Consider the following 23,353-nt stretch of genomic DNA (forward strand, 5'->3'; position numbering starts at 1 on the left):
TTACTACTAATAATTGCATCAATCTAATAAGATTTTCTTTATTCCTAAAGCAGATGTGTTCGACATGCGCACCCACCAGCTGCTGTTGAGCTACACATCCCAGCATGCTCTGCCACAGGTTTGCTAAAATTGTGGGGGGGGGCATTCTGGGATGAGTAGTTCCACAGCAGCTAGATTTTCAATGTTTGGTACAGAAGGGCTAGACCACAGGCCCCATTAAGAATAATGGGGACTGCAGCCCATAGCGATTTCTCCTGCATGAAAGAGACTTGGATACAACCTCCTCTTTCCTTACTAACTGCAATTTCTCTTCTTATATTTGCGCATTTAGATTTATTAAATATCAACAGGGACACTCAGCCTATCAGGACATAAGGTATGCCATGGTGTGCTGATGATGACCTCCAGGATCTGCTCACTGAAGCAGATTTTGGTGCATGTTGTATTCTGGCGATACAGCCTGTAAGATATTCTGCTGTTTCATAGTATTTATTTTGGTGCATGTTGTATTCTGGTGATATAGCCTGTAAGATATTCTGCTGTTTCATAGTATTTACTGGCACAATATGACTACAACACAGAGATGAAACCCCACAGACCAGCAGGAAGCAGCTTTAAATACATCAGTGAACCTTACCTTTTATGGGAATATAGAGATAAATACCACTAGTCTGCCTTGGCCCTGTTCTTTCATCTCATCATGTTCTGATTGCTTAGTACACAGGCACTTTACATGCCAAACTGAATAATTAAGGCTATGCCATCCAGCTGCATTATTATACTTATTTAATATGATGTGCTTTATTTAGTAGTCAGGTACTTAAATTATAATTTAACCTACTGCCATGTCTCCACCAGTGTCAGCTGCATTGGTTCTGGTTGGGTTGCCTGCTTTAAGTTTAGAGGCTTTTTCTCTCTGCTGGCTCAGTGTTATGCATAAGCCAGTCAATACTGTGGGAGGTCTGGGAGAGAGATGCTCAAGTGCATGGTGGGTCCTGTCATGACGATTGTCCTGCCCCAGTGCCATATAAGGAAGTTCACACTAAGCAATCATTGCTTGGTGATTAGGGTATGTTGCCGGACAGCCTGCTCCTTGTTCCCATTTTTCCCCTCCCGCTAGAATTGTGCTTTTTGGACAGTTACCTATGTACTGAAGCTGGCCTGCTATTTGAATTACATCTGTTTAGTCCTTCTGACAAACACCTGTGTAATAAGCTTTCCTGATATCTGGATCTATACCTGCTTAACACTATCTGGCCTGGGATTTGTATCTGTGTACTGAACCCTGCCTGTTCCCTGCACTCACATTAAATACTTACCCACTTCTTAGCACCGGTCTGTACACTTCTCCAGTTGAATCTACATTGAGACCTGTAGAAAAAACTCACCTACCCCCTTGGTTCTGGTCCTCTTCATTCCATGTAGACATCCACCATCTTCCTAAATTAAAAAAATGCCACGCCTGTAACTGGTATACATAATACAGTCCTATAAGGACAATACTTCAATGACTTCAATGGTGAGAATACACTTTAGTAACCTAGTGGTTCCCACCATTGAAGTCAATGGAGGGAACCACTCATTGCCTGAGAGGCAGAGGCTCACCTCTCTCAGCCAATAAATATTTAGCCAATGCCTGTCTATCATAAATGCAGTGGCTGTAGTGTCATTCGCAAAGTACTATTCTTAGAGGACGGTACTAAGGGCCTGATTCAGCAAAGATCGCTATTCTGCTAGAAAGCATGCACCACAGTAGCTAATATTAGTGGTAAAATGCAAATGTTTGCAACTTTATTGCAATCACAGCTTACCATAAGGATGCCCACTACACCTTACACACATGCGTAAACTTGGGCAACATAGCAAAATAATCAGTAATATTGAGGTACATTAGACCCATACACAGTTAAGGAAGGTCAGACCTCACTCAAGAATTGCTAAGTTCAGCACAAGCTATGAGCCCTCATGCTGTGTATGGTATTGCAGTGGATAATTAATGCATGCCCCTGCAATAGCATTGCAATGCAATGGCACGCCTGCATTCACCTGACCAACCCCTCGTCACCACCCACAAATGGCACTTCCTGTCAATCAATGTGCTCTGGGTCTGCGTAGCCTCTGCAAATACAGGGCCTGATTGAGAGCTGCTTGTAAGCGGCCGCTCGCTCACTCCGAGCGATGTTCGCACATCTGCGCATGCGTATGGGTCATAATGTGCATGCGCCAACCAGTCGTTGCGTTCGGAAATCGCACGCTCGCAAAACAGCGAGGGCCTGCTAATTTGAGTGACAGAATGAGGCGTTTGTGGGTGGTAACAGGGGAAGGTGCTTGAAAATGGGGAGTGAAGAGCCAAACGCAGGCGTGCCAAACAGTCAAAACGGGCATTTAATGGGAGTGCATAATTAGTAAGGGAGTGTCATCGACCACATCACTTGGTTGTCTTTTAGCTTGAACTGCTTGCAGTAATTGCGGGAAGTAAAACCTACCACAAGCACTGCAAGCAGGTCAGATGCCTTTCAATGTACTGGATTAATCTAATAAATAGCGGAGATGACGTATGATGCGAACGGCCAGGGGGTGTCTTTACAAAATAGTGAGCGCACATTTCGTTCGCTCGCTCAGACATAGAGGCGTCAAAAGACCGCAAAGAGCGAGCACTCAATTTAAATAGCCAGCCCCATTTTCTGAACGACCGTTCGCAAATAGCGTCCGGCTCTGAATCAGCCCACAGTTCCCATCACAATTGCTATTTCGTGCATGCGCACTGAGATGCATATGCATGCACAATGTAAATTAATTGACCGATTGCATGCATCTTTGCTACTGCAAGCCTTGCTGAATCAGGCCCTATGTCTGCTGGGTCTGGGCTTGGAGTTTTTTTATTTTAAGAAGACAATGGATGCCTACAAGGGTGAAGAGGACCACAACCAAAAGCAAGGTGAAGCAGGTAAGTAATATTGTGCAAGTTAAAAACTCACACTCTATTATAATGGCAGAGTTGTATGTTTTCCATGGGAAAATATCTGGATGCGAGTTTCAGCATTGCGAGTTGTGGAAATGTGAGTAACATGCGAGTTTGCATGTTCTTTATCCCATTGCAATGGATGAGTTCTAAATAAGTGAGATTATAGCGCTATAAAAGAACTCACACCCTTTTACATTTAGCCCTTTATTTTTTTATGCACACTTTTGTGTCATATGTATTATTGGATAGTGCCACTTTGGATAAAAAATTATTGTTTACATATGGATTTTTTGGAGGAGTGGCAGGAAGTTCCCTGGACAAAGTAATGTATTTTGTGGTAGATAAAGGAGGTATTGAGAAGCAAGATGTTAATTGTAAATGCTGACAGCAATTGTTAATTTGGGCTATTACATCAGAACACATAGCTCAAATTTTATGATGTTCTGGTAGCAGACATGCATCAACTTCATTCAATGATCTGGTGTGGGAGATAAGGTAGAATAACTTGCTACATAAGCTAGAGAAAAAAACAAAGAAAATAAAGATGGTTGTCCCTCCTGCTACTGGAATATTGAATAATGGAAGATTTAATAATTCCATGAAAGATTGGATATTTTGTCTTATAGGAAATCAAATTAGGAAGATTGATCAGCTAATTGTTATACAGGGTGAATAAAATTCATAGAGATTATTTAATTCTTCAGAAGAGAACATACCTGTCCATAATGAAAGATAGTTACTCAAATAGAGGGTGATTAATGTGTGGTATATATGGGCATGGAGCCTTTGAATGTCAGGAAAACTTGATAAAACCTAGGATTGATGCTCTAAGAATAAACTGAGGTTTCACCATCACAAGGAAATAGAAGAGGGAGACCTGTGAACCACTCACTGGCCTCCCAGTAATTACTGTTTTCAGTAATTACTGGAGTTATAATTTTCCTAAAGTCATTATGGGCCCAGCTCCACTTGATAATGATTAAATCAATGGGTATATGCAAAGAGTATTATTAGACACCAGATCTCAGGCTCCAGAAGTACAAGGGTTTTGTCATGTCAGCCAAGTTGTCATGCCCCTAGTGAAGAAATCATAACGTGCATTAGGAGGTAATGATAAAGCACTTTTTTATGCTTACTGTGGACTGGAGCAAGTAGAGATGGATAGTATGCAAAAAAATCCTAGAGCACAATTGACAGAATCTCAGTGTAAAGATACTGATATAAGCCTCATTAATGGAAATGATCCCCCTGGTTTAATGTTAAAATGTCAGTGCCATCTAAAAACTTACTTAGGCAACAAAAACATTTAGTTATGCTGAATGATATATTTTATTGGCAATTTATTTGGCTTGATGGAAAAAGGGGTGGCAAGTAGTTCTTCTAAAAGAAAACAGAAGCTTTGTGTTAGAATCTCTTCATGTTAAATATGTAAGGGACTAATAAATCATGTAGGTGATCCATTAGTCCCTTACATATTTTCTTTCTTTTGAAGATAAAAAAGTTGAAAAAGTAATATACTTATAATCACTGGTCATTCCACACATTATGCACAGGCATAGGGTCCATGACTAAATATCAAATTACCATTGCTAAACACTATAGCAACAAAATTTAATCAACAACAGATTGCCAACTCATTTGCATTCAGATCAAAGTAGATAATTTGAGAGTAATTTATTCCAGGAACTGTTTGTTATGTGGTATAAAAAAATCATATACCACTCATTAACAATTTCCAGGGGACCCCCAATATGGTTGGCATATTGGACCCTCATTACAAAGCTCAGTGAAGAAGATATTTAAGTTCTTTGGTTCATGTCTACAATTGCACACAGAATGAGGCTACTGGGTACTAATCATATGAGTTGATGTTTGGGAGGTAGGCAAGATTGCATATTATTATATTTTTAGGGCATCCCAGTGTCGACTTTTTAGATCCTATACGAAATATGTTGAAAGATTACAGTAGGATCTAAGGCAATCTTATGAAATGGATAGTCAAACAGTTAACAAATTGGGGGGAAACATGAAAAACTATATGATAGGAAAGTGAGACATCATCTACTAGAACCTTGTATTACAATTAGGAATGCAAAATAATTAAAAAATAGCAAATAAAAGGGAAGATAATCCCTACATTGTGTTGGATAAACAATCAAACATTCCAGAATATAAGATTGAACCTGAGTCTTGAGAAGGGCCCATATTAACCTATCATAAACAACATATTTTACTGATACCTCAAGAGGTTAATATTTCTGGATTAGTTACCCTCTGGAGGAGGACCAATCACTTGGGAAGGAGGACAGGTGCTTGAGGACAAGGTTTGAAAGAAGCAGCATTGATTTTAATGCATTGGGAATGTTAGACCATATCTCCTATTATGATGAGTCTGATAAGAACGATGATAGTGGATGATATTTTTTTTAGGATGGCCCTGAACTCTCTTATCCCACAGTGTTTCTGACTTCCACTCATATATCTTCAGTGTGCATAACACAAGACTCCATGAGATTGTTTCCAGATGAGGAAATAATATAGTAAAATATAGAAAATGTTAAGAAAATCCTGATTTAATCCTCCACTCATACCCCAGTAGAAATAAAGGATCAAGCCAAAATATTAGACCTGAGAGAGTATGAAAACCTATCATGATGATCCTATAGTAACCTAGTAAATTCCCTTATTTTATTTGTTACTTAGTGGATCATATAAAATGGTGATCTGGAAATGAACTATCAAAAGTTATGGTTAAATAAGGGTACCTGATCACCAGGGTGAGAGTGTAACCCCTGGTGCCATATCACCAGGGTGAGAGTGTAACCCCTGGTTATCATAGGCAAAACTGTTCACAGGGATGTGGACATGTACAGATGTGTCCACATACAGCTATCCTCTGTGCGCTACAAATCAAATTTGGTGCTCTGCACTTCTAAGTCTTGCCACATTGTGCAACTAGAAGAGCTGTTTAATGCACAAGGAGGCTAGATGCTCATCTAGCGTTAAGGCACCATATAGCGTGATATGCCTATCGTGTGTGTAAGCTTAATTTATAAGAAACATTATATTTTACATAATTCCATATTTACATATGCTTTATAATGAATATAGCTCATGCAATTCAATATGGCCTTTGTACAGCCATTCTGCTTATTTAAACTTAGATATACTAAGTAATGAGTTGAAATGTCTTTAAGACCGCTCCCAAGGAAAGTTGTTTATATGAAGAATGGGACAAATAACTTGACCATTTATGTATAATTTTGGGCTAGAGAAAGATACAAATCAAATATAGAGATACCGAACATAATGAGCATCTCATGAAGGAATCTATTTCTATTCTGTTGCCAAAGACAGGCTAACAAGAACAAACTTTGGCTAACCTGATGAATGTTATATTTGAATATGCCAAATGTCATTATAGGCTTGCATAATGTGGAATAATGTAGAAAGTTCTAGAAGTATGATTAAAGTGGGCGCATCATCTTAAGATTGTAATAGAAAGATATAAAAACTCTCTACTGAAGTCAATCGTTGTTATTCCTGCACTATAACCCTAGGGGATATGCGCTCCCAGTTAAGGACTAGATCTATTTACTTAATTAATTAATAAATGACAAATTCTTCAGTATATTGGATTGGAGTCTATTACTTTATGCAACAATGGAACACCTGTTAAAAAAATTTTTTCCACACATGATAAATGTGGTATCCCTAGCATGAGTGAGCTGGAGACTGTGCTGATTCATTTGATATGTGACAATTGTATATCTCTCTGGAAATGTGTCTGTAAATGGAACTTGGCACAGAGAAAAATGTGACCGCCACAATGTAACACCTCGCATGCTGATTCAGAGATTCAATCACACACAGATATTCAAGTGTTGCATATCAAATTAATAAGTACAGATTCCTGGTGTGTCCTAAGTGCATCACATTGCAATTCAGATGCATTTTTACACACGGCCCTATCAGATTCTCATGGGACCGAGTACACAGAGGTGGTCTGTTTGGCGTGACTGCAGCAAAGACATGTGAGGACACATCTGCATGTTTAAATAAGTTGTAATACAAAAGGTTAAATGCTTGTAATCATACCATATTTATGTACTGAACAAGTCCATGATAGCTTCAGAGCTGCATGGTTGTGTAGAAAACCTGGGTCAGTGGGAATGTTTCTAAAGACAGGGACAGTATTACACTTCCCTTAAAGAGTTGAACATACTCACAGCAGCACAAGAGGATTTTTCTAGAAGCACCACATGCCAGGAGACATGAGAGGTGCTTTCAGAATGTCTGAAAATTAGGGGAGTGATGGAGCCAATTGCTTGACTAGGATCCTGGAGAAGGAGTAGAAAACTAATGAAGCTACAGATGTGTCCTTACTTGTCTTTGCTACAGTCGCATCAAGCAGCCCTTCTAGACGCATCTGGTCCAATGAGACTATGCTAGTGCTGGACATCTTTTTTGCATTTTTTTGCCAAAATGCATCTAAATCACACCTTTGATGCAACTAGGATGCACCAGAAGACTGTGCTGATTAATTTTATATATGACACCATGTCCGACTTAGTCTCTCAATCAGCATGTGAAGTGCAATGATGCAGCAGCCACAGATTTTTTTCACAAGTTCTATTTACAGTCTGAATCACACACATATATGCAAGTGTCACATATTAAAATAATCAGAACAGTTTCCTGGTGCATCCTAGTCACATCATAGATGAAGTTTAAGCAAAAAAAGATGCCCAATGCTAGCAGAGCTGTACAGAAACTGACCACTCATGCCAGGCATATTGCGCTGTGTGGCATATTGAGGCTAGATGGGCAAGGACACATCTGTAAGCCTACTTCTCCCTGTAGGAAGTGGTCTTTTTAAAAGCACCTGCTCCTGAGTGAATGACAGCCAGAGCTTCCAAACAGATACTGCTGCTGAACTGAAGCTGCAACACCAGCAGTGCCATGTCAGGAGTAAGGCATACAATGTCTCCAGATTATATCTAGACTGCACCTCTTGTCTGGCAGAGTCACTGTTCAATTTAAGACTTATTAATATGAAATAGAAGATACAAATGAATTGCTACAGACTTTATTAGCTTGACATCAGGGGATTTTAACTTCATACTAATATTCTATACTGCTATGATTAAAGTAACAGTCAATCAACATCTGTCTCACATAGAAATAACATCAGCATTATAATAGAGCAGCAGTAGACAGCTTTGATAAAAAGTCTCTTCTATAAGAAAGGTAGTATACTGCACTAGAACAGTGGATCCATTTACCATTTTACAAAGATATATACATTCTGTCTAGCAAATGAGTGATTGACTAGATCAGCATAACACACTGCACAGGTTATCTAGAGGCCCAAGCTCCATGTAATTTATCCACTAAGGATACTTACCTTAATGAGAATCATATTTAAAAAACCTGAAGTAAACTTTTGCCTAATGTTGAAACACATCTGAAATTACTTCCTCCCCCCACTACCATCATGAACAAACCTTCCACAGATTGGTGGTATCCGTAATGGTGGACAATCCTTGATTTGGCTCATGTGCATATTATCTGTGAACATGTGAAGTAAAATCTTCTGCACTAAGGAAAAAATGAAGATATGGATTTTCAACACTGCTAGCTTTCTTTGTAGGGACAAAGTTATTGTGGAGCTGTCCCAAGTCCATAGGCATGCACAGAAGTGGGTGACCCCAAATTAATGAGACACAGTAATTCTTTCAATTCATGCCCACAATTGATAATATACCACACATCTATGTCCCAAATTAATATTTAAAAGTCCATTCGATAAAATTCTATCATTGTGTTATCTAAGGACCCCACTTTACATTATGCCACACAGTGCCACCAGATTATATTACGCCACACTGTAGTCCCAGTTTATATTATATATACCACATACTGTATTGCCCCAAAAGTCACATGCCACACTGTGCCCCATGACACACCCCACTAGGGCACTCTGTAAATTTCTTTGGTGGGCTTTTGCAACTTGCAGTGCTCCTCACTGGTGATGCACCACCTTCACATTGTGAGTTTACAGCACATACATGGTCAGTGTGAATTTGGGGAAGGCCAGGGTGTGTCTAAGGCTGCCCAGCTGTGTCACGGCACATGTGCGCACTGGTCACTGAACTCCAGTTGAAAATTCCTGGCTTAAAGGTTGTTTGGGTGCATACTCTGCATGCACACGCTAAGCGTGCAACATAAGCCAGGTTAGCTACAGTGATTCACTGCAACAATACTCTTTGTGATGTCTTCATGATAAGTGGCAATATCAGCCTGTAAGTAGCACCAATTTATTGTGACTATTAATACACATGCCCCTAAGTTTTAATACAGAAAGTCCATACGTTAACCAGTGTAAAAGCTATTTGCAATCTAAATGTCTTTTTAAATAGCATAGTGATCTTTCCACTCTTGTCCCCCTAGGTTGCTGTCTCTTTGATTGTTCTGAAATCCAAGTAACTTTCTTTCTGGGGTAGTAAAACTCTAATGACTCTCACATGTCTGACATAAAGAAATCCTTTAGTGCCCAGACAATGACATTTTACAGGTTAATTAGTTTCTCCCAGTTCATATTTGGTCAGTCTGCCATTTGTTATCTGCATTTGTCATTAAACAGTGCATTGTGAGAAATACTGTACATTTACAGCTAAGAGCCTCATGTTTGTGATCATTGGCATGATGTTCTAGTACACGCAGCACCACTTTAAATCTTAGCACATCATGGGCCTTTGAATGATAGATGTGGCCTCATACTCACCCTGTCCTTCAATCTACTTCCAGTTTCACCAAGGCATCTTTCATAACTGTTTTCAGAAATTGGCAATCATTTCTATAATGATGATTTATGAGTAAAATAAAAGAATATATTTTCAAAATATACAAATTGAAAGTCTAGAAATTTTTGGGGGACTTAAATGCTTTGTACAGTACACTTGTTGTTGTAAATGCTCTAATTTCAATCTTAAACTCAAATATTTTAATTTAATTTATCTGCAGTTTATTGGCTTACAAAACAATACAACATGTTCAGTATACTTTGTTATTTTATAAAGTCCTCCAGTATTTTCTTACTTAGCAGTTTAGATAGTACCTTTACACAACATGCAACATTACATTTGGAGCAGATTCAATTAGTTTACCCCATGGCTAATTGTCAGCACTGTGCTATTCAATCAAAGCACACAACTCCATGTGTGAAGCCCCAGGAGGCGCACCTGATGCGGATTCTTCCTCGCAGACTCAGCAGCTGCAAGGAAAAATCCACGTTAAATGCACATTCTGGGGTTTAAAGCATGGGGTAACCCATAGATTACAGCACTTAGAGCCTGATTCAGACCTACTCGTGAGCACATAGCGCTCGCAAGTGGGTCAATGGTTGGCCAGTGCGCGTGCGTGAGCCCCGGAGCGAGTGAGAACTTCAGCTCCGGGGCTCACTACAAAATGGGGCGGCTGTTGATGTTGATTGACAGCTGGCCCCATTTTGTAAGCAGGGAGCTGGGGTGGCTGGGCAAATGGAGGCATTCCCGAAGGAATGCCTGCCATTTGTGGGCGGCCCTACTGACATCACGAGTGATGTCAGTAGTGAACTTCCTGCTCTATTAGAGCAGAAAGTTCACCTGGGAACTGAAACCCTACCACAAGGGTCTTGTCGCAACCCTGATGGTCACCATAATCACGACCATCGCCAGGCCGCTCGCAAAAGCTGTGGGTGGTCGCCCACAGCTATGCGAGCGGCCTGGAGGTGGATTTTTTTTTCTTTTAAATCCTCCCTGATTTAGAGCGAGCGCTCGCAAATAGCAAGCGCCTCTGACTCAGGCCCTTAATGGGAAATCTATGGGTTTACCTGTGTTACTAGTGGGTTTACCACAAGATGAAAACGACTAATCACTAGAGATGTGCACCGACCCTCATGTTTTGTTTTGGATCTGGATCTCCCCTGGTTTTGGATCTGAATCTGGTTTTGGATTTTTTTCCTTGGTGTTTAGATTTTTGGTTTTGGTTTTGGATCTGGATTTTTTCTTAAAATATCATAAAAACAGCTAAAATCACATAAGATGGGCCTGTTTTTGTTCCTACAGGATTATTAATCTCAATATCATTTATTTCCAGTAATTTTCAATCAATTTTGACCACCTCACAATACTATTTTTTCATCTAGTGGGTTGCATCCAGCTAGCTGGCTGACTGAGCTAAGCGACACAATGGGCGGCACTAACATGTGACAATTCAGCTTCCAATTTCCAACATGGATACAGTGTGTTATACAGTGTGGGTTGGATACACCAATAGTGCAGCAGTTGCGACAAGACAAGACTTACTGTGACAGCAGTGTCGGCAGAACGGGGTTGCTGACGGTGTCCTCAGTACATGGAATGGCAGTGCTGCAGTGCTGGCAGTGTCCTCAGTGCAATGTAATGGCGGTGTCAGCAGAGCTGGGTTGCCAGCAGTGTCTTCAGTGCAGGTTTGCTGTCTGTGTCGGCAGTGCAGGGGTTGCTGACTGTGTCCTCATTACATGGAATGGCAGTATTGCGGTGCTGGCAGTGTCCTCAGTGAAGGGTACCAGTGATGTTGGCAGTGCCAGTGGTGTCTTTAGTGCAGGTTTGCTGGCTGTGTCGACAGAGCGGGGTTGTTGATGATGTCCTCAGTACATGGAATGGCAGTACTGCGGTGCTGGCAGTGTCCTCAGTGCAAAGTAACGGCGGCGTCAGCAGACCGGGTGTGCCAGCAGTGTCTTCAGTGCAGGTTTGCTGGCTGTGTCGGCAGTGCAGGGGTTGCTGATGGTGTCCTCAGTACGTGAAATGGCAGTGCTTCGGTGCTGGCACTGTCCTCAGTGAAGGGTATCGGCAATGTCGGCAGTGCTATCGGTGTCTTCAGTGAAGGTTTGCTGGCTGTGTCGGCAGTGCGGGGGTTGCTGAAATTGTCCTCAGTACATGGGATGGCAGTGCTGTGGTGCTGGCAGTGTCCTTAGTGCAGGCTACCGGCGGTGTCAGCAGAGAGGGGTGCCAGCGGTGTCTTCAGTGCAGGTTTGCTGGCTGTGTTGGCAGTGCAGGTGTTGCTGACGGTGTCCTCAGTAAATGGAATGACAGTGTGGGAGTCCTGGCAGTGTCCTTAGTGCATTGTACCGGCGGTGTTGGCAGAGCGGGGGTGCCTGTGGTGTCCACAGTGCAGGTTTGCTGACTGTGTCGGCTGTGCAGGGGTGTTCTCAATGCAGTATGCTGGCAGTGTTGGCAGCAAGGGGGAGCCAGTAGTGTCAACAGTGGGGGTGCTGACAGCTGGTGTGTCGGCAGCGCAGGGTGCAGGCAGCAGGTGTGTCGGCAGCAGGGGTGTGAGTCGTGGGAACCAGTGCCATCTTCTTTTTTCCCTGCATTCATTGGGCTTAACACTGAATGGCTGTGAGCCATGACAGATGGCTCTGTCAGCCAATCAGCGCTTTGCCCATTGAAGGCAAAGAGATTTTTAAAAATAGCCGCTTGAGGCAAAACCTTGAGATCCAACAGAGGATCGCAAGGTTTTGCCTTGATTAGGGATCCGGGCAGGAGGAGAGATCTGAGGGATCCCTCGGATCACCCCGGATCCCCGAAGTCCGGGCAGGTCTGGTTCTCAGGGAACCGGATCCACTCATCTCTACTAATCACTATTCAACAAAATTAAAAAAGTTCTCTGCATCTGCCATGTGAAAATGTGTTTTCGCCTAATTTAAGGATGCTGAACTCAGTGGAACAATCCGATATTCTCTATGATGTCTCACAAATATTAGATACACACAAATAACAAAAGCGTTAATAGACATATCTGGAAAAAAGTTAAATAAATTATCTATAGAATTGAAATATTCTCATTGTATGAACTTATAAAATAATAATAAAACAGAAACATGTAAAAATTGTAGAAACTAAATTTCAGAAACTCTTAATCCAAATTAGCTGTTATGAAATTGTTAATAAAATATAAAATGTGAAGTCACTTTTCTTTAGGCAAATAGGATGCTGACGCTTTCCAGGCCTGATTCACTATGGATCGCTATTGTGATCACAGCTGCGATTATGTACACTGTTCTGCCATGAAAATATGCTAATGTCTGCAACTGTTCACCCGGCATTGAGATGCCCACTACTGCTTTTGCACATCCGTAAGACCTCACAATCCTATGTATATGTCAGTAACATCAAGTAACCCTCACATAGACTTACAGCAGGTCTAACCTGTCTCAGAATTTGCAACTGTCGTGACATGCAGCGAATTCTCAAGCTGAGTATGCCGTTGCAACGGCATTGAAACAGACATGCACGCTTCCATTTCTCCAACCAGTACCCCGTCACCACCCCCAAATGCTGACGTTCTGTCCATCGATCTGTGATGGCTTAGTACTGTATCTGCTTAAGTGATCGCAATGCTAACTCATGTATGCGCACTGCGGTGCATACACTTGTGCAGTACACACCATTGTCCGATCTGCGTAGGTGGTTGCAATTGTGATCTGTCGAAGCTGAATAATTGGCTGAGACAAGTTCAGTTTAAAATTTAATCGCAGCGACGCCATCTTGCGACTGGCTGCAAGACGCCATCTTGAAAATGAGATCGCATGACGCCATTTTGCGAATGGCCACCTAAGCGCCATTTTAGATAAACTCACATTGTAGTACATGTGGCGATGATACTATTAGCACCATGCGATTGCATTTTTACCATTTCTCATACACACATTAATATGCACAATTGCGCTGTTAACTAGTCGCATATTAGCGAATGCATAGGACTTTGTATGAAACCGCTGTTTTATTAGCTTTATACGCACACATCTGCCCCAAGTTAACTAGCGTCCTTATATCAAACCCTCAATACCCATACATTACATATTCACACATAAGGTTCAATAAGCTTTAAAGTGTATGATTTAAGTTGGTTCAGTTAGTTTAAATGCTGAGAAATAAAGGTATTTGATAACTAAGGTATTATATATGCTAAACAAGTTGTGTTTAGTCTTGTATTGATGCGTACTCTTTTTACAGTATTCCGGTGTTATCGGTGGGGAGGTCGCATCATGCAAACTCAAGTTATGGATCGCAGAGCCTACAAGCAACAAAATGTATATTTCATGAACAACTGTTAGAATGTAGCAGGGGGCGTGAAGAGGAAGACCCCAGCTGTTAGAGGCAGGGAGAGTCTATTTGAACCAGCCTGTTAAATGTGCTGTAACAGATGCTTCTCCCCTGGGAACTAATGATATCAGCAACTAACTTCCCTATTGTCCTGTTTATTCTGGGGGAGCATAAATATGTGTGCACGAACGCTGGTTCTCAGTCTTCGTGCTGAACGCTGTATGACTAGGGGTCTCTTGCTGATGCCTATCTCCGGGTCCAGAAGCGCCTGCGTATGTATACTGTACTTGGGTCTGCATAATTTTCCTTTTGCACCTAAATTGTGTCTAGATCAATTGCGTGTAACTGTCTGAACTTTTACCTGAATAACACTTGTGCTTTGGAACCACAGATTCCATGTCTAAGTCTTTATTTATGGTATGACTGCGTACGCAAATTTCACAGGTTTGCGCATAGCAAAGACGCACTTTTGCGTACGCAGTTAAAAAGCCATTATATGGTTGTGTGGTAGTAGCATTATTGTGTATGTGACTGGTCACACAATAGCGTATACGTACTTCTGGTTGTGCTGCCACGTGTTTGAACAAAGCCATTGAGGTTTACATTTTTTTCTATTACCAATATCTGGGTTAACGTGTATTTTTCTGCGCAGGAAAAAAGTGTGTAACAGTGAATATTTGTTGAACAAAGTTAAGGGTATTGTATGATCCTTAAAGGCTATGTGGAAGGGTTAGTCTTGCCGCTCGGTAAGCAGCTTTACCGTTCTATACACAGTAGCAGGTGTACATTTTGTCTTTGTTATAGAGAGGTGCGTGAGAGTAGCCGACATATAAACTCTCATAGGTGTGGAAGTTGCCTTACTAAATCTTATCCGGGTGTGGAAGTTGCCTTTTTCAAATCTTATCCAGGTGTGGAAGTTGCCTTACTAAATCTTATCCAGGTGTGTGGGCGCCGCCGACTTAAATCGTCCACAGGTAAGTGAAAGTGTCTTGATTGTCTTTCACCGGTCTAAATCTTTATTGAAAAGCGTAGGAGTTGTCTCAGAATGGGAGCCACGCAAACAGTAGAGATGTTAGGCAATGATGTGCTGCTAATGGAGGCGCCGATCGGATCGGCCTGTCGTATCATGCATACCAAGTACGGTACTTATGCAATAAGGTATTGTGATTTATGGTTTAATATGACGAGGAAGAGTGTTAGACCATTTCCCAGAATTGGTAGTTTTGATAAAAATGTGTTAGACAATGTACGGGATCACATCAGTTTGATGCGCTCCCGAGAGAAAAAGGTTAAATATTTTGAATGTTTAAAACTGTGGCAGCATGAAGGGGATGCGTGGCTTAACAATGTGCAAACGACGCAAACTAGCGTCATGAGCACATTGACAGAAAATACATATTGCTGAATTGCAATACGGGCGAGCTGCAAAATGGCGCGCACGTGCAGCAAGGTAGCATTGTGGAGAGTATTGCCAGCAGTTCACACTCACCTACCCCACCTTATGTGGATGGAGATGTAAGTACAGTTACCAAAAATACCCATAAAAATGTAACAAGCAACTTGTACCCTCTCTTAAGCAATTATAAAGAAAATGTTCATGATGCATATGATGAGTATATTGTAATGTCTGCCATTTCCCATGCTGTGCAGATGATAGATGCTGCATCACCACAATCACGATGGTGCCGCCATCTCCATCGTTAACAGAAAGGGAAGTGTTAATGCCCTCTGCACCCGTAGAGGAAATTGTTCATACCATACGTAGCAGCAGCAGACTAAACCCCCAGCCAGGTAATCAGGTCAAAGGTAGCAGTGCTACCGGTCTGCATCCCATTCGGACAATAACTGTTCCAAATGGAAATGCAGACGCGAACGGTATAGTGCCCACGAGGGAAGTAGTAATGCATTGTCCTTGGACAAGAGCAGAACTAAATTCCATCATAAATGATTTCCCCGATCCCAAAAAGGAATTAGCCAAATGTCAAAGATTTTTGAGAAATTTGGGTAGTTCACATGAACCCACTAATAAAGATTGGCGTGTGGTGTTAAGGGCCTGTCTGCCACACAATACCGATGTGACAAAATTTATCGCGGATTGTGTATTGGATGATGACGTTCCCTTAACAGACCAAGTAAACCAAGGTAACATTTCCCGCATTGTAACTCAATTGGGTATATATTTTCCTGTAGTAGTTAACTGGAACAAAATTTTCACCATTAAGCAGAAAGAGAGTGAGACTGCAGAAGATTATTGCGATCGGGCTCTGCAGGCTATCACCTAGTACACTGGGATAGAAGATATTAAAGATAGCACTCACCACAGGGGAATGATAGTTACGGTACTTGTGGACGGTCTGAAAGAGAGTTTAAAAACTCGGGTTCAGACCTCACAGCCTGGCTGGCGGGGACTTACAATAGATACCCTCATAGAAACCGCCATTGAACATGATAAAAACATCTCCAAAAAGAGAGAATCCCAGAACGAAAAACTAATGGCTGTCAGTATACAAGCTCTGGAGGGAATGACGGTAACATCACAGCCAACAGACACACTTGCACTTGCACACACACTCACTTCTGAACAAGTATGTGCTCTCACTAACCCCACTCAACAACAAACACAACTCTATCCCACTAACCCGATGCAACCACAGGTCCCAGTCTATCCACCAACTTCTTATCCCCCACAATACCCTTACCCTCCCTATCCTTACCCATATCCACCACCTTTACCCTCTGCGCAAACCTCACAACACCACATGTCTTCACCAGAAACACGAACCTGTTTTAACTGTAAACAAACAGGACACTTAAGTAGAAACTGTACAGTAAAAGGATTAGGGATCCCACATCAGGGAAGACCTAGATATCCCCATAAGGGATATGCACAGAGGCCAGCAAATGTTCAGCAGGCACCAGCTCCAATTGTAGCTGTAAATGCTTTATTGGAGAATGGTAGCCAACGCTAGAGGTCAGGTCATACCTGTAGTCTACAGATGGTCAGGTTAACGGGAAGTACTAGGGAAGAACCGGTCATGATGGTTGATGTAGCTGGTACTGAATATCCTTTTCTTGTAGACACAGGGGCGACCAGGTCGGTGATAAAATCTCCCGTTAATTTGCAGGTGACCAACGAGACAGTACCAACAATGTGTGTAACAGGTAAAGTGGAACATTATCCTTTAACAAAGTCCACAGAGGTTACTATTGGGCCATTGCATACCAGGCATTCTTTTCTCCTGGCTGCTGCGGCTCCTACTAACCTACAGGGCAGAGACTTGTTATGTGAGATGGGATGTGTTATATTTTGCACCCCTGATGGTGTATTTTTAGATATCCCAGAGAGAATGGTATACGAGGTGCGGGATATGTTAGACACTCCTCAAAGGATAATGTATCACTCTACCGTTTTAAATGAAACTCCATCACAGGTAGATGAAATGTTGTCCCGAATTCCAGATTCCCTTTGGACTAAAGATGGACAGGACACTGGATTAATGGCAAACGTAAGCCCAGTAATGGTAAATTTAAACAGCGGAAGGCAAGCTCCAAAAATTCCCCAGTACCCACTAAAACAGGAGGTAGAATTAGGGGTTTTTCCAATAATTGAGCGATTATTGCAACAGGGAATTTTAGTTCGTACAGCTAGTGTAGCCAACAGTCCCATCTTTCCAGTGAAGAAGAGTGGTGGGAGGGGTTATAGGCTGGTACAAGACCTTAGAGGTGTTAATAAGGTAGTAGAGAGCCAATTCCCATTAGTGCCGAATCCAGCTGTCATTTTGATGCAAATCCCACCAAATGCAACCCATTTCACTGTCATTGACCTCTGTTCTGCTTTCTTCTCTGTGCCTCTCCATCCTGACTGTCAGTATACATTTGCCTTTACATACAGAGGTTTACAATACACATGGACACGATTACCCCAAGGTTTCATAGACAGCCCCAGTATCTTCTCCCAGGCATTGCACGACTGTTTACAATATTTTCAACTTGCCAATGGATCTGTTCTAATTCAATATGTGGACGATTTATTGCTATGTTCTGACTCGTTTATGTCATGTTTGAATGATACTAAACTTTTGTTACTTCATCTCTCACAAACAGGACACCAGGTGGCTAAGCATAAACTACAGCCGTGCCAATCCAGAGTAAAATATTTGGGACACTGCCTAACCCAGGGGTTACGACACCTTACAACAGATAGAATCCAGGCCATACAAAACATGACACTGCCGCAGAATCAACAGCAAATTCGTACCTTCTTAGGAATGTGTGGATACTGTAGAATGTGGATACCAGGTTTTTCTATTTTGGCCTTACCTTTACAGGAATTAGTCTCTTCCTCAAACCTGGATCATGTCATACACACAGAGGAATCAGAACAGGCTTTCCTTAATCTTAAGGATAGTCTGACAAGAGCTCCTGCATTGGGAATACCTGATTATGAAAAACCTTTTGATTTGTATTGTATGGAAGCCGATGGTTATGCTGCAGGTGTCCTTACACAAAACATAGTGATGCCAGTAGGCCCGTAGCATACTACAGTGCCCAATTGGACACGGTAGCAAGATCACTCCCCACCTGTTTGAGAAGTGTAGTAGCTACCACTTTATAGGTTCAACAAATGGGAACTAGCTCTAATCGCTCCTGCAAATATTAATGCTAAATGTTGCAGTACGCTGAATCCAGCAACATACCTACCATATGTACAACATGATGTACAAAGGGTGGAAGGAGAGAGTTGCTGGCGGGAAGTGAGTTCGGCAGACATAATGATACGCACGATTGTATGACACATCTGAATCAGACCTTTACTGCTAGACCTGACATACATGACACACCTTTAGAGAATGTGGATGTAACTTTTTATATGGATGGGAGTTGTCATAGACAAACAGACACAGGTGAATTATCTACAGGTTATGCTGTTGTAAATGACACAGACATCATAGAAGCTAAACCTCTCGGTCCTCCTCACTCAGCCCAGGTGGCAGAGTTAGTAGCACTGACTAGAGCATGTGAACTGGCAGCAGGCAAATCTGCTAACATTTACACTGAATCGGGGTACGCGTTCGGGGTGGTGCACGATTTTGGGGCTCTATGACGTCTGAGAAATTTTATGACAGCAGCAGGCACACTAGTTGCACATTCCCGACACATAAAACATCTTTTAGAAGCAATCCAACTGCCAAAAGCATTGGCAGTAATTAAATGCAAAGCCCACACATGTGAGGATGACCCGGTGTCACTGGGCAACAACAGAGCTGATGAAGCTGCAAAATGGGCAGCAGGGTTAAAAATGTTTCCTCCAACTGAAACAATTATGTCATTTCAAACTATTGATATGCTGAAATTAATTGAGATGCAAAATTTGTGTACAATTCAGGAAAAATCCATTTGGAAGTCCAAGGGATGTGGGCAAGAGTCCTCCGGGCTCTGGAGGGACGGACATGGTAAGCCAGTAGCCCCCAAGGCATATTACCCCAGCCTGGCTGAGGCAGCACATGGTCTGACTCATCTGGGTAAACAGGGCATGTGCAAGTTGGTGAGGGCATACTGGTGCGCCCCAGGTTTTTCTTCACAAGCAGAGAAGATAGCAATGTCCTGTCTGACCTGCTTGAGAAAGAACATAAGGAAAGCGATCCCTACCGAACCGTCCCACATTCCACCGACTGATGGACCTTTCCAGGTGATACAAATTGATTTCATCCAATTACCACCCTGCAGGAACCTTAAGTATGTATTAGTGTGCACAGACGTATTTTCTAACTGGGTTGAGGCTTACCCAGCGGCCACTAATACTGCTGCATTTACTGCCAAGAAAATAGTTCAGGAATTTGTATGCAGGTACGGTATCCCTAAAATCATTGAGAGTGATAGGGGTACCCATTTCACAGGTGATGTTTTTCAAAATATGTGTAAGCTGATGGGTAATAATAGCTGACTTCACACCCCCTACTGACTGCAAGCCAGTGCAAAGGTAGAGAGGATGAACGGGACTATTAAAAATAAGCTAAGTAAATTCATGACTGAGACTGGACTAGGATGGCCAGAAGCATTACCATTGGTCCTACATAGCATAAGGACCACTCCTAGACCTCCTCTGAATCTGTCCCCATTTGAAATATTGTTCGGTAGACAACCTCATTTGATTATAAGTCCACAGGAAGATCTAAGGGGTAACAACGAGGTAACTGTGAAGTGTCTTATATCAATGAGTAAGCAGTTAAAGCAACAGCAGCAGAAACTGAAATTGTTGTCTAATGATATGCCTGAAACGAACTGTCATGATGTTGAACCAGGAGAATATGTAATGATCAGAAATTTCTTGCGTTCAGGTTGTTTGACTGATTGGTGGGAAGGTCCATACCAGGTGCTGCTGAAGAGTACTACATCTTTGAAGGTGGCCGAGAGAGATACCTGGGTCCATTCCACTCACTGCAAAAAGGTCAATCAACCGGTGGAGAAACAAGTCGGAGACAAAGCTGATAGCGTGGACCTGTCGCTCGCGAGCTTGTACAGGGAGGATTGAAAAGGTCGTAGTAAGATACCTGAACTGAAATTTGCAGGTCTTGTTGTGACAATGGACGTCCTGCTGTGTTCATTTTCATATTCTCTTTTACAGTGTTCACCATCCTGGTCAGTCTGGGGATATCCAGTGTCTGTGATGGGGGACCGATTGAGGAAACGGGAGCTGATGGCAGTGCTGATGGAGTGGAATCAGGAGGAGTGCAATGCCAATCAGGGGAGTGTCTTTCCAATCTTAGTACTGTTATTGTTAAAAGAGCTGTCATTCCGGATACTCGGGGAAAGTGTGGAGGGTTATCGTCTGAAGATTCCTGTATTTGTGAGCTTTGTGGGTCCCTAGTTGACGAGAACTGTATCCAATGGTGCCAACCTAAATATAATCCGTACTGGGATGGGTATCCTCTAGAGGATTATCATAGCATGGTAGGCAAAGTGTTAAATCAAACTGATTGCTGGGTGTGTTCACATGTGCCCCAGGGACAGCATAACGTAGGGTTGGTGCCATTCCCGCTGAATATCACGAAAATTTTAGAATTGCAAAAATGGAAAACATTGGATGGAAAATTTCTATCATCCAAACCACCACATTTCAAACTCTATCAATTCCAAGTAGATAGATCACTTTTGTGTCTAAACATAACCAACCCCAATAAACCCGGGAGTTGGGAAGTGATGGGGAATAATCAGACGATGACCTTCTCACAAAGAGCTGATAATGAGTCCATAAACCATGATCTGCTGCGCTCCATTAAGTCTGGTGGGAAACATTTTAGGTATCGGTATACATTGAGTTCCACCAAAGAAATTATTGGTAAGGTGCCAAATGGTTATTGTGCTAAAATAATACAGCCAGAAACTTGCATGTACCAGATGGAAGAATCAGAAATAGGATTGTTTGCAAGGGAAATGTGCTTAATGATAATGATGCATACCATTCCTTATGTTCTCCCTGATAATGTATATTTCATCTGTGGATGAAAAGCGTATAAATGGCTCTCCCCGAGTTCCGAAGGTTTGTGTTACCTGGGAAGAGTAGTCCCAGAAGTTATGACCATAACACATGTTGAAATGCTGGGTATACATAAAAACACACCGTCACCATATCTTCACACACAATATGAACACAGAGGCAAAAGAAATATGGTACCTGGTGATATACATAAAGCCACTCAGTTAATCAGTGAGACAACTGGCTTTCAAGTTCTGGTCGCATTGGACCCCACCAGGATCACTCGGGGTACATTAAATTTTATATATATCCAGGAACTTGCCAAATTAATAGATAATATCACCGAGATGTACGATGACACATTCAGGTATACAGGGAGAGAATTGCAAGCGTACAAGAAAGAACTGGTGCAACACAGGCTAGTGTTGAATTATTTAACTGCTGTTACTGGAGGGTATTGCGTAATATTGGCCACCCAATTTGGAGTAAAATGTTGCACCTATGTCACCAATGATACCAGCGACCCTAAGGAGGTGATAGACCGGAAGATGGATGAAATTCTGCAGCTAAAGTGGGAATTTCGCAAAAACCATAATGCTTCAGTGGCTGAAATAGGGGAGAAGATAGAAGGATGGGTTTCATGGCTGAACCCAGTGAAATGGTTATCAGGTCTAGGGGAATGGGTCCAGGAAGTGATCGCCAGCGTAGGCAAATTCTTAATCCTTATACTAATTGTCATCATAATAATTGGCATATGTGTCCGGTGTGTTCCTATTGTGCTGAAGTGTGGAAAATGTAAAAATAGAGTAAAACGAAAGAATGAAATTATGATGGTGGCCAGTATGAATACCGAGGTAAATACAGAACTGCATTACAACCCTGAGCTAGCAAACACCATTATTTAATGTATTATATTTATATTATGTATTATATTTAGACATGCATAGAATGTATTATTGAAATGTTATTCATAGAACACCTCAGATAATGTAAAGTCTCAATTCCCCTTCAAGACTGCTTTTATAAGACTGGTGCATTCCCACACCTTTCACATGATCTTCCAAGATCCGCGGTGTGCGTATAATAGTAGTTTTATGTCCCCACCCAGAGACACATTATTGATGGACTAAGAACCACCTTGTGCCATCCCATAATAACACTAAATAATATGTAAATGTAAGCCTAAATTAAATTCTAATAGCAGATTGTGATAGCATGTTGTTTGCTATCAAAGGGTGGACTGTCGACGCTGAATAATTGGCTGAGACAAGTTCAGTTTAAAATTTAATCGCAGCGACGCCATCTTGCGACTGGCCACAAGCCGCCATCTTGAAAATGAGACCGCAAGACGCCATTTTGCGAATGGCCGCCTAAGCGCCATTTTGGATAAACTCACATTTTAGTACATGTGGCGATGATACTATTAGCACCATGCGATTGCATTTTTCGCCATTTCTCATACACACATTAATACGCACAATTGCGCTGTTAACTAGTCGCATATTAGCGAATGCATAGGACTTTGTATGAAACCGCTGTTTTATTAGCTTTATGCATCTGCCCCAAGTTAACTAGCGTCCTTATATCAAACCCTCAATACCCATACATTACAAATTCACACATAAGGTTCAATAAGCTTTAAAGTGTATGATTTAAGTTGGTTCAGTTAGTTTAAATGCAGAGAAATAAAGGTATTTGATAACTAAGGTATTATATATGCTAAACAAGTCATGTTTGGTCTTGTATTGATGCGTACTCTTTTTACAGTATTCCGGTGTTATT

The sequence above is a fragment of the Taudactylus pleione genome, unplaced genomic scaffold, assembly GCF_031769625.1.
Source record: "Taudactylus pleione unplaced genomic scaffold, aTauple2 ptg000039l, whole genome shotgun sequence".
Classification (NCBI taxonomy): Eukaryota; Metazoa; Chordata; class Amphibia; order Anura; family Myobatrachidae; genus Taudactylus; species Taudactylus pleione.